Raw genomic sequence first — 12946 nt, 5'->3', positions numbered from 1 at the left:
ATTGACCAGATTGACCCAGAAAGGTGTCCCATTCAGATGGTCAGACGAGTGTGAGTTAAGCTTTCAGAAGCTCAAGACCGCTTTGACTACGACGCCAGTATTGGTATTACCCAAAGGTTCAGGATCGTATACGGTATATTATGACGCATCTCACATTGGGCTTGGTGCAGTATTAATGCAAGATGGCAAGGTAATTGCATATGCATCGCGGCAGTTAAAAGTTCACGAGAAGAATTATCCTGTTCATGACTTAGAATTGGCAGCCATTGTTTATGCGCAGAAGATTTGAAGGCATTACCTCTATGGTGTCTCGTGTGAGGTATTTACTGATCATCGTAGCCTTCAGTATCTGTTCAAACAAAAGGATCTTAATTTGAGGCAGAGAAGATGGATGGAGTTGTTGAAAGACTATGATATCACCATTTTGTATCACCCCGAAAAGGCCAATGTGGTGGCCGATGCCTTGAGTAGAAAGGCTGTGAGTATGGGTAGTCTTGCGTATATTCCGGTTGGTGAGAGACCATTAGCTGCAGATGTTCAGACTTTGGCTAATTAGTTTGTGAGGTTAGATGTTTCAGAACCCAGCCGGGTTCTAGCTTGCATAGTCGCTCGGTCTTCTTTATATGAGCGCATTAGAGAGAGGCAGTATGATGATCCTCATTTACTTGTCCTTAAGGACACGGTGTGGCACGGTGATGCCAAAGAGGTTGTTGTAGGGGAAGATGGTGTTCTGCGAATGTAGGGCCGTATTTGTGTGCCTAATGTGGATGGGCTTCGTGAATTAATTCTTGAAGAAGCACACAGTTCCAGGTATTCTATTCATCCAGGTACCGCCAAAATGTATCAAGATTTGCGGCAACATTATTGGTGGAGTAGAATGAAAAAGGATATAGTTGCATATGTAGCTCGGTGTCTAAATTGTCAGCAAGTTAAGTACGAGCATCAGAGGCCTGGTGGTTTGCTTCAGAAGTTAGAAATTCCTGAGTGGAAGTGGAAGCGTATCACTATGGATTTTGTTGTTGGGCTCCCACGGACTCAGAGAAAATTTGACGCAGTTTGGGTCATTGTGGACAGGTTGACCAAGTCAGCACATTTCATTCCAGTGGCAGTTGCCTATTCTTCAGAGAGGTTAGCTGAAAATTACATTTGTGAGATTGTCCGCCTTCACGGTGTGCCTGTGTCTATTATTTCGGATTGAGGTACGCAGTTTACCTCACATTTTTAGAGGGCTGTACAGTTTGAGTTAGGCATGCGGGTGGAGTTGAGTACAACATTTCATCCACAGATAGACGGACAGTCAGAGCGCATTACTCAGATATTGGAAGATATGCTCCGTGCTTGTGTTATAGACTTTGGAGGTTCTTGGGATCATTTCTTGCCACTTGAGGAGTTTGCTTATAATAATAGCTACCAGTCGAGCATTCAGATGGCACCATATGAGGCATTATACTGAAGGCGATGCCAATCGCCAGTTGGTTGTTTTGAACCGGGAGAGGCTCGGTTGTTGGGTACCGATTAGGTACATGATGCATTGGATAAGGTCAAGATTATTCAGGATCGACTTCGCACAGCTCAGTCTAGGCAAAAGAGTTATGCCGACCGTAAAGTTCATTATATTGCGTTCATGGTTGGAGAACGAATATTGCTCCGGGTTTCACCTATGAAAGGTGTAATGAGGTTCGGAAAGATGGGCAAGTTAAGCCCTAGGTATATCGGACCCTTTGAAATTCTTGAAAGGGTGGGTGAAGTAGCCTACAGGCTTGCATTACCACCTAGTTTATCAGCAGTTCATCCGGTGTTCCATGTGTCTATGCTCCGAAAATATCATGGTGATCCGTCCCATGTGTTAGATTTCAGCTCAGTCCAATTGGACAGAGATTTGACTTACGAGGAGGAGCCGGTGGCTATTCTAGCCCGCTAGGTCCGACAGTTGAGGTCAAAGAGTTATCCTTCAGTTCGGGTGCAATGGAGAGGTCAACCGGTAGAGGCATCTACCTGGGAGTCCGAGTCGGACATGCGGAGTAAATATCCACATCTTTTCTCCAGCTCAGGTACTTTTTCTAACTCTGTTCGAGGACGAACGTTTGTTTTAGAGGTGGAGAATGTGATGACCCAAAATATCATCTTTAAATTTAATAAGTAATTCTATGTTCTAAGACATCAAAAAGCACCATTTATCATTCCTCGACTTGCGTGCGCAGTCCGTATAATTTTTCGGAAAGTTTTTATGTGAAAAATGGATTAAAATAGAAAATAGAGCTTTAAAATTCAAGTGAGTTGACCTTAGTTAATATTTTTAGCAAACGGACCCGGATTGGTGTCTTGACAGTTCCGGTAACTCTGTATCATAATTTGGGACTTGGGCGTACGTCCGAAATTTAATTTGGAGGTCCCTAGCTCAAGTTATGACTATTTAACGCAACTAGCAATTTAAAGGCTAAATATTCCAAGTTTGACCACGGGGTTGATTTTTTGATATCGGAACCGGAATCTGATTCTGGAAATTTGAACAGCTCTGTTATGTCATTTATGACTTGTGCGCCAAATTTGAAGTCATTCCGGATTCATTTAATATGTTTTGGCACGAGATTTGCAAATTGAAAGTTTAAAACTCAAAGTTCGAATCGGGGTGCGAATTGTAATTTCAGTATTGTTTGACATTATTTTAGACCCCGAGTCAGTTCGTATTATGTTACGGGACTTGTTGGTATATTCAAGCGGGGTCCCGAGTACCCCGAGAGTGAAACGGATCGAAATCGGAACAAGAATTGGACTTAAGCAAAATCTAAAATTTTGAGTTCTGGTGTAATCGCACCTGCGGAATTTTGACCGCAGGTGCGAGCTCGCAGAAGCGAGACTTCCATCGCAGATGCGGTCTTCGCAAGTGCGGCCCTTTTGCGCATAAGCGGATGTCGCAGGTGCGACATTTTGTCCGCAGATGCAGAACCTCGCCTGGCAGCCCCACTTCGCAAATGCGAGCTTTGTCTCACAAATGCGAGACCGCAGGTGCGAAAATATAGCCCGCAAATGCGAAAATACTGGGCAGAATACATAAAATCGGGTCTTAGCCATTTTTACTCATTTTTTAGTTTTGAGTCTCGGATTTGGGTGATTTCAAGGGGGATTTTCACGACTTTGGATTGGGTAAGTGTTTTATAACCAAAAGTGATTATATTTCACAAATCCATGTCTATATTCATCATTTATTTCGGATTTAGATGGAAGAAATTGAAATTTTTGTAAAACTTTTCAAAAATAAAAATTTAAGATTTGAAGGTCCATTTGATATCAGAATTGGACAAATTTGGTATGGTTGAACTCGTATCGGAACGAGTGTTCGGATTTTGTGAGTTTTTTCGGGATTTGAGATGTGGATCCCATTGCTGAATATCTTAATGAATTTCGGATTTTTATCCGGAAAATTTGTAAATTCATATGGAATTAATTCCTATGATTCGTTTTGAATATATCGAATTATTTGTGAATAGATTTGAATCTTTCAGAGGCAAATTTAAAAGGAAAAGATATGGTTGAATAATTGATTAGAATTTATAAAGCGAGGTAAGTGTCGTGGTTAACCTTGACTTGAGGAAATAAAACCCTTAAATTATATGTTATGTGAATTGCATGTGAACGATGTATAGGCGAGGTGATGGGTGTCTATACGTCGTCAAATTAATTGTTTGCCTACTTACTTGAAAAATTATAAATTATTTTTAATCATAAATTAAATATTACAATAATTGTTTCTCTCTTATTCTTTGTCAAATATTAATTCTTGAATTCCTGCATTAATTGTTACATGTTATTTGAATTATGTGCCTTAATTGTTATTTGATATTTAGCATATTAAATATTAAAGTGCCTATTTGCTCCCTGATTTCCATAATAATTTGCTATTTGTCATTGTTTGCTTCATAATTAAATCATAATTATTGTATGCTTGTTGTCTTATGATTTTATATTAATTGTTGCGTTTATTGGGAAATTTCTTCTATAAGAATTGATTGGTAAATGAATATGTTGGAGGAGCGGGTTGCACGCCGTAACAGACTTATTAAAAGTCAATATTGGAGGATCGGGTTGCACACCGCAACAGACTTATTAAAAAGTCAATATTGGAGGATCGGGTTGCACGCCGCAACAGACTTATTAAAAGTTAATATTGGAGGATCGGGTTGCACGCTGCAACAAACTTATTAAAAAAATTCATATTGGAGGATCGGGTTCCACGCTGCAACAGACTTATTAAAAGTCAATATTGGAAGATCGGGTTGCACACCATAACAGACTTATTAAAAAGTCCATATTGTAGTATCGGGTTGCACGCCGCAACAGACTTATTAAAAGTCAATATTGGAGGATCGGGTTGCACGCCGCAACAGACTTGATTAAAATGAATATATTGTGAGGAGCGGGTTGCACGCCGCAACATGATTGATTATAATGAATATATTGTGAGAGCGGGTTGCACACTGCAACTGAATTGATGGAAATGATAATTGGTTATGACTGCTGAGTTGGCTTCAATTATTATAAATGAGTTACTTGATTTATTTCTATTATTGTTGTTGTATCTAATATTGCGTACAAGTAATGTAAGTGGCCCGCCTTAGCCTCGTCATTACTTCGTCGAGGTTAGGCTCAGCACTTACCAGTACATGGGGTCGTTTGTATTGATACTACACTCTGCACTTCTTGTGCAAATTTTGGAGTTGGTCTCAGAGGCGTGCCATAGCTTTGCTCGGATTTATGCTACTCGGAGGAGACTTGAGGTATAACTGCATGGCGTCCGCAGTTCTGAAGTCCCCGTCTATTTCACTTTAGCTGTGTGTTTATTTCCAGACAACTTTACTTTATTCAGACCTTTATTTGTATTTATTTTAGAAGCCCGTGCATTTGTGATACCAATTCTGGGATGGTATTTAGACACCGTTGTTTGATGGATTATTTCACTATATTTCAAACTTTGCTTCCGCATTTGTTTTCTTGTTATTAATACATTTAAAAATTGTTTTAAAATGAATAATATTATTCTAACGTTGACTTGCCTAGCAAGTGAAATGTTAGGCGCCATTACGGTCCGAAGGTGGAATTTTCGGGTCGTGACATTCACGCACCATGATTTTCTTATTCTGCTTTAAGCATTTGGGCAACAAGTAATTATCGTCAAATCACGTCTTAAGAACCAAAGTTAGATTCCAAGCTATGGGGATGCCATATTATAACCAACGGTCAAGTATGCATTACATTAGACAGGGGGATGTCATATTATAAAAATGCCGATGGTAAAAATAAAAAGGCAAAAGGTGTCGCGCCCAAGCAATCTGTGGATGCTGTGGTGATAAGCGCTGCCTCCCTCCCAACCATAGACACTGTGGTGATCGACGATGATGGAGGAGCCCATGATGAGGGGGTTTCTCTACATAGAAGACGATGACCTTCATCACCTCAACAAAATGCTCAATCTGTTGAGCTAGTTATGCCAACCGAGGGCGACGCCTCGACACTATGTGGGGAGTATAATGTAGTGGAAGATGCCAATTCTCGTTTCTGATTCCCAGTCACTGTTCCCGGTACCGTGAGGCTGGGTATTGGGTATCTCCCGTTCTTGGTTGACGAGTAACTAACAACTAACAACTAGCATTGTGATTGCCGAAACTACTTCTCAACCTACAATGCCATCAACTTCATCTCCTTTTTCACCAACTCTGCCTTCGCCACCAGCCGCTTCTACATCATCTCCACCAACCGCAGTTGTCCGAGAGGAGGATGTCCCTCTTCCCCAGCACCCAGTTCATGGGAATTTGGGGCATAATTATCCTGCCCCTTTCGAAGATCCCTAAAGGGGGAGGAGCGTCTCCCTCTCGGTTTCTACTGGATGCCATCTGCTATCTCAGCCGATGGAACTTGCTAATTATCTGAAGCCTCTGGCTTTAGAAAAATATAAGAATAAAATACAATCTCTCTTGGGAGAGTGTTTGTTGAACAACGCCATGCACAATGCAGCAACGGTAAAAACTTTATTTCTTCTGTTGTTTTTTCTATCTTTGTTACGACGGGGTTTTTAGTTTGTATTTTTGTTTTGCATGCTAACTCCCTTACTTTCGAGGGCCTTCAAAGGTTGATTCTTGATAAGGAAGACCTCACCTCCGAGTGGAATCAACTGTTGACTGAGCTAGATCGAGCTACTGCTCACCTCTCAGAACTGGAAGCACGAGCTGTTGAGGCCGTTGAACTGGAGGCTCGGTTGCAACAAAGCAAGCAAGAGGTAGTGACTCTTGGCCAAGAATCTACCCTGTTAAAGGTACAATTCGAAGAGGGTAGGGCCAAATGGGTTGAAGTCCATAATGTCGTTCTTGCTGCATTCGACCGTGAGGCTGCCTCTGCTGAAAGATTGAATAATTTGGAGGCAGCCTTAAACTCCAAAGCTGAAGAAGTTACTATTACCGAGTAGAAGTATGCCATGTTGGAAGAGAGGCATAAGAGGGTCATAGAGCACAATAAAGTTTTCAAATTCATTATTCATGACCTCGATATCCGCCTCCTGGCCACTAGATTCGAGCGGGATAATCTTTCAACCGAGGTTGACCGTCTTAAAGAAGAACTCCAGCACCGAATAACTTCCCTCATTATTGAAAAAACATATTCTATGTATAGCATGAGTAGAAAAACCATGGAAGAGGCCAAAACAGGCGTCATTGACTTTGATACCAAAATCGCTAAGGCCCGTGAGCTGGAGTCAACTAGCCGAAGGGGTCTTCCGGTCCGGCTTGATGCTACCGACACTTCTGGTTCCAATTCTGAGTTCTCGAGAACTGAAGAAGAACCGGAAGGTGATGATGCTGAAGGCCAAGATATTGAGCCGACGGCGGATCCACCCATTTCTCCTAGGGTGCAAATGCGTCTCTTTCTCCAGGTTCCGGAGATGCAGTAGCTTAGCTTTTGCTTTCTTTTCTATACTTGTGTACTCGCGTTTCTTGGCACATTTGTTATAAATAGAAGTACTTTTTTGTTCAAGTATTGTGCAAGTTTTTCTTTCTGCATTCTTTTTGTGTAAGTATTCTCACACATTTTCTGCGTCGAGATATGCGAGGCTTCGAGTGTATTTTTTCCTGATAGTATTTGGATTCCGGGCACAAGTTCTTCCGAAATTAACCCTTTAACGTGTGGATTTCATACGAGAGGGCCCTCTTATGTTTACAGTGCTTTTGAAGAGGACGTCCCCTGTTCATTACAGTACTAGCATTTGAAGTACTTATTTAACTTTCAAATAATAAAATTAATTCATCGATAGGACAAGAAACAAAATAAAAATAAAAGAACTTTAATTTATTCCTTCCATTTTCAACAGTACATAAGCATTCGTTGTGCTAAAGAGAAATTGCCATTACTTGTGGCTAACTTGTACAACTTGTTTCTTCAGGGCTGGCAGCGCAGTCTCCGATCCCGATGATACAACTTTGTTTTCGGGTTTTGTGTTCCCGGTCGACGTGGCAGTCATTGTTGTATTATTCTCATATCATTCCCCCCAGTGTTCGAATGCAAAGAATGCGAATTTGAACACTGGAAGTTTTGCACCTTTGAAGATTCCACTAGTGAATGGTTAGATAATCTTCAGTTCGATAGCAAACTTCACTTCCCCTTAGGAACTTTTTCTATCGAGCTAAATGTTATCTAACAATCCCCAGTGGCTTGCACTTGTGAACGGTCAGGTAATCTTTGCCCGACAACAAACTTTACTTCCCGGTAGGAACTTTACTACCGAGCAAAAGACTATCTAATCGCTCCGCAATGTCTCGTTGCTTGCATGCCTTGTCATTTAAAGGTCTTATTTCTACTGACGAAGCTTCCTTCGTAGTATGCTTTCCGTTACTGCCTCATTAAAAACCTTACCAGAAAAATCCAAATGGGACAAAAACTGGACGAAGGAAAAAAGAGTGTAGCACATACTTTCAGTATAGGCGAGGCTCATCAGTAATAGTATCTTTTGGGGTGTGCCACATTCCAGTTACTCGGCAACTTTACTCCGTCTTGATTTTCCAATTCATATGATCATTTTGCGGTGCCAGCTAACACCTGGTAGGGGCCTTCCCATGTTGGACCTAGCTTTCTTGCGTTGAGCTCCCAGGTGTTCTAAGTTACTTTCCTTAAAACTAAGTCTCCTACTTTGAAATAACGGAGGTTAGCTCTTCGACTGTAATATCTTTCCATTCTCTGCTTTTGTGGGTTTCTCTAGTGGTGAGAACCCTCCACTTCTAACCAAGAGGTTGTGAGTTCGAGTCACCCCAAGATCAAGGTGGGGAGTTCTTGGAGGGAGGAAGCCGAGGGTCTATCAGAAACAGCCTCTCTACCTCAGTGTAGGGGTAAGGTCTGCGTACACACTACCCTCACCAGACCCCACTAATGGGATTATACTTAGTTGTTTTAATATTTTTTTTTTCTCTGCTTTTGGGCTACCATCCTTATATGCGCCAAGTCCTTGCGTTCGTCGAGCAACTCTAATTTGACCAACATTGCTTCATTGTTTGTTTCTTCATTCACCCGGAAATATCTTAGAGTAGGTTTTCCTACTTGCACCGGGATTGGGGCTTCTGCTCCATGCATATGAGAAAAAGGAGTCTCCCCCGTGCTTGATTTGGCTGTTGTTGATATGCCTATTGTATTCCTGGTAGCTCTTTGGGCCATTTGGCTTTGGCTGCCTCCAATCTTTTTTTGAGATTTTGTATAATCACCTTTTTTGTTGATTCTGCTTGACCGTTTGCACTCGGGTAATAGGGTGACGATGTGATCCTTTTGATTATCAGGTCTTCAAGAAATTTCGTGACCTTTGCGCCTATAAATTGTAGACCATTATCGCAGGCTATCTCTTTTGGTATCACGAATCTACAAATTATATTCTCCCCACTTCGCATTTGCCGATCTTCTGATAAGGACCAGCTTCAACCCGCTTAGAAAAATAGTCAGTTAAAATCAAAAGAAATCTTACCTTGCCGGGGGCCAGTGGCAGCGGACCGACTATATCCATCCCCCACTTCATGAACGGCCATGGTGACAAAACTGAGTGTAGTGGCTCTGCCGGTTGATGTACCAACGGTGCGTAGCGTTGACATTTATCACATTTTGAAACATAAGCCTTGGCGTCATGTTCCATCCGGGGCTAGTAGTATCCTGTACTAATTAATTTTAACACTAAGGAATCAGCGCTTGAGTGATTTCCACAGATCCCCTCGTGGACTTCTCGCATAACATAGTTAGCTACAGAAGCTCCCAAACATCGGGCCAACGGGCCTTGGAAAGATCTTCTATACAATTGCCCTCTATTGAAGTTATATCGAGTTGCTTTAGTGCGCATCGCCCGAGATGCCTTGGGATCTTCAAGAAATTTTCTATGCTCGAGATAGTCAATGATCTCATTTCTCCAGTTCCAGACCAAATTTATCGCGTTTACCTCGTAATAGCTATTTGCGTCCAATACCGAATGCATAAGCTGTATGACCGTACCAGAGTCTGATCCCTTCATTTCCGTGGACGATCCAAGATTGGCTAGTGTGTCTACTTCTGCATTCTCTTCCCTTGGGATATGCGTAATTGACCATTCCCTGAACCGAGCGAGTAGAGCCTGGACTTTCACTACATATTGTTGCATGCATTCCTCTTTGGCTTTGAAGATCCCGTAGACCTGATTTACTATCAATTGGGAATCGCATTTGATTTCTATGACCTCAGGGTCTAGTCCCCGGGCTAGCTTGAGTCCTAGAATCAAAGCTTCATACTTTTCTTCATTGTTAGTTAGAGGAACGACTCTTATGGCGTGCATTAGGGTTTCTCCCGAGGACGTGGTTAGCACTATGCCGAGCTTGGACCTTCACATTAGAAGTTCCATCCGTGTACAAGGTCCAAACTCCTGATGTCGATTCTGACACCATCACTACTTCTTTTGTAGCCAAAGGTAACACTCTCGGACTGAAGTCTTCCGCAAAGTCGGCCAAAACTTATGACTTAATCGCAGTCCTAGGTTTATATTCTATGTCAAATTCACTCATTTCGACTACCCACTTGGCTAGCCTACCTGAAAGTCCAGGTTTATGAAGAATATTCCGCAGGGAAAAAGTGGTCACCACGGCTATTGGATGACATTAGAAATAAGGCATAATCTTTCGAGCGACGACTACGAGAGCTAAAGCTAATTTTTCCAGATGTGGGTAGTGAGCTTTTGCTTCCATTTGAATTCTACTAACATAGTAGATAGGAGATTGCGTACCTTCATCCTCATGGACTAAAACGTCACTTACCGCTACCTCCGAGACCGCTAAGTAGATTAGCAATTGTTCGCCTTCCTCAGGTTTTGACAGTAATGGAGGACTTGACAAATACTTTTTCAAATCTTTTAAAGCCTACTGACATTCCAGAGTCCATTCGAAGTTGTTCTTCTTTTTGATTAGTGAAAAGAAATGATGGCATTTCTCCGAAGACAGGAAAATGAATCTGCTCAAAGCGGTCAGTCTCCTTGTTAACCTTTAAACCTCTTTCACTCTTGATAGCTGATCCGTGATGTATCGATGGCTTTAATTTTGTCGGGGTTAACCTCGATTCCCCTTTGCGACACCAGGAATCTCAGGAACTTACCGAAGCTGACCCCGAGTGCACACTTCTCGAGGTTAAGTTTCATGTTGTGCTTTCTTAGGATGTCAAAGGTTTCTTGCAAGTGTTTTAGATGATCACTTGCTTTCAAAGACTTAACAAACATATCATCTATGTAAACTTCCATGGTTTTCCCTATTTGTTAGTCGAACATTTCGTTTACGAGACGCTAATAAGTGTCCCCGATGTTTTTAGCCCGAAAGGCATCACATTATAACAATATGTGCCGAAGTTCATTATGAACGAATTTTTTCCTGATCCTCCTGGTTCATCTTGATTTTGTTGAACTCGGAGTAAGCATCGAGGAAACTCATTAACTCGTTCCTGACCGTTGCATCAATCATTTGATCAATGTTTGGCAATGAGAATGAGTCTTTTGGGCACGCCTTATTTAAATCCTTATAGTCTACACACACGCAAAATTTATTATTCTTCTTTGGAACTACTACTACGTTAGCTAGCCAGTCAAGATACTTTAACTCTCGGATTGAACCGATATCAAGTAAACGAGTTACCTCTTCTTTGACGAATTGGTTTCTGACCTCGGCGATAAGGCATTTTTTCTGCCTTATCGGGGGGATGTTAGGATACAAACTTAGTTTGTGCACGACCACTTCCGAAGGGATACTTGTCATATCCGTATGGGACCACGCAAAATAATCAATGTTAAATTTAGAAATTCGATAAATCCAGACTTGAGCTCGGGGTTTAGTCTTGTCCCTAAGTGAAACTTCCTCTCCGAGAACTTTTCGAACAACGCGACTTGCTCAAGTTCTTCTGACGTGGATTTTGTTACGTCCGTTTCTTTTGGTACCTAGAAATATCGTGGTACCTGATAGGATTCCGATGACTCCTCCCCCTAGTTGACTTCACTCGGCTTGGGAGCAGGCGTCGGTTCCTGTAATTGCTATGCTGCATGCTCCTTCCCTTTGCTACTGGAAATTGAGATTGTGTTCATCTCCCTTGCCACCGGTTGGTCTCCTCTTATTCATTTAATTCCCTTGGGAGTCAGGAACTTTATCAATTGATGACCATGGTCTCCCCAAGATAATATTGTAGCCCATATCGTCGTCTACTACCTCGAAAAGGGTCATCTTAATTACCTCTTTGGCATTCGTGGGTAGTAGGATCTCTCTGCGGGTTTTCATGCTTGCCAGATTGAACCCGATGAGGAGTTTCGTGGCCAGAATGATACTTCCGGTCAGCTTGGCTTGCTCCAGCACTCTCCACTGGATAATATTGGCCGAACTTCCTAGGTCCACCAAAACACGTTTAATCTTAAAATCTAAGACATTTAAAGAGATTACCAAGGCATCGTTGTGCGGCAACATCAGTCCATCTACATCTTCCTCCGTGAAAGTTATATCATCCTCAACGACTTCTCGGAGTCTCTTACTATGGGTTACTGATACCTTCATCTTTGTTTCTGCCGAAAATGTAACACCATTAATCTCATTCCACCTAAAAATTATGTTGATCGTCAAACGTGGAGGATCATACCTTGCTTTTGAAGGTTCCGCGTTATCGCGATTGCGGCCGTAGTTATTTTTAGCCCGATCACTTAAAAATTCTCTGAGATGGCCATTTTTCAGTAATATTGCCATCTCTTTGCGCAAATGTCGGTAGTACCCAGTCCTGTGACCATTGGTCCCGTGGTATTCGCACCAAATTAGGATCCCTCTAACTGGGATAGGATCTCATTGATTTCGGGAACTGTGCTTTTTTTTTAATGTTCCTCATAGTCGACACCAGCTCTACCACGCTGACGTTAAAGTTGTATTCAGAAAGCCTGAGGTATGAGGAATCTCGAGAACCTGATATCTCCTTGTCCTACAATGACCTATTATTCCGACCGTGATCAGCTCTCCTATCGGTAGCGAATCTATCCGTTGATCGAAAACCTTTATCGCGTCCTTCGGTCCTTTCATAAGGCAAAAACTGACCCTTTGAAGACCGTCAATCTAAGTCGAAATCATCCTTTGATTTCTCCTTATTCTTTTCCCGGTCCCGGACTTTGGTTGATGCCGAAAAACCGAGCTGATCATATTCAATTCTTATCTTTGACTCGTACCAGTTGTAAACATCTGCCCATGTTGTTGCCTGGAACTCGAGCAATTGAGTGTACTTCTTTGAGTTCAGACCTTTCAATACTGGTGGTGCGTCGAGAATCTGATCCATTCAGGCATTTATTTCCCTCATAAACCGCATGAGTTCTGCTTTAAAGGGATCATTCTCATTGTTGTGACCGGATCCGCTACCATTCCTCCCGACCCTGTCAAATCTGACTTCGCCGCTCGAGGTG

Source organism: Nicotiana tabacum, chromosome 2 (genome assembly GCF_000715075.1).
Source record: "Nicotiana tabacum cultivar K326 chromosome 2, ASM71507v2, whole genome shotgun sequence".
NCBI lineage: Eukaryota > Viridiplantae > Streptophyta > Magnoliopsida > Solanales > Solanaceae > Nicotiana > Nicotiana tabacum.
This window is presented reverse-complemented; position numbering follows the sequence as displayed.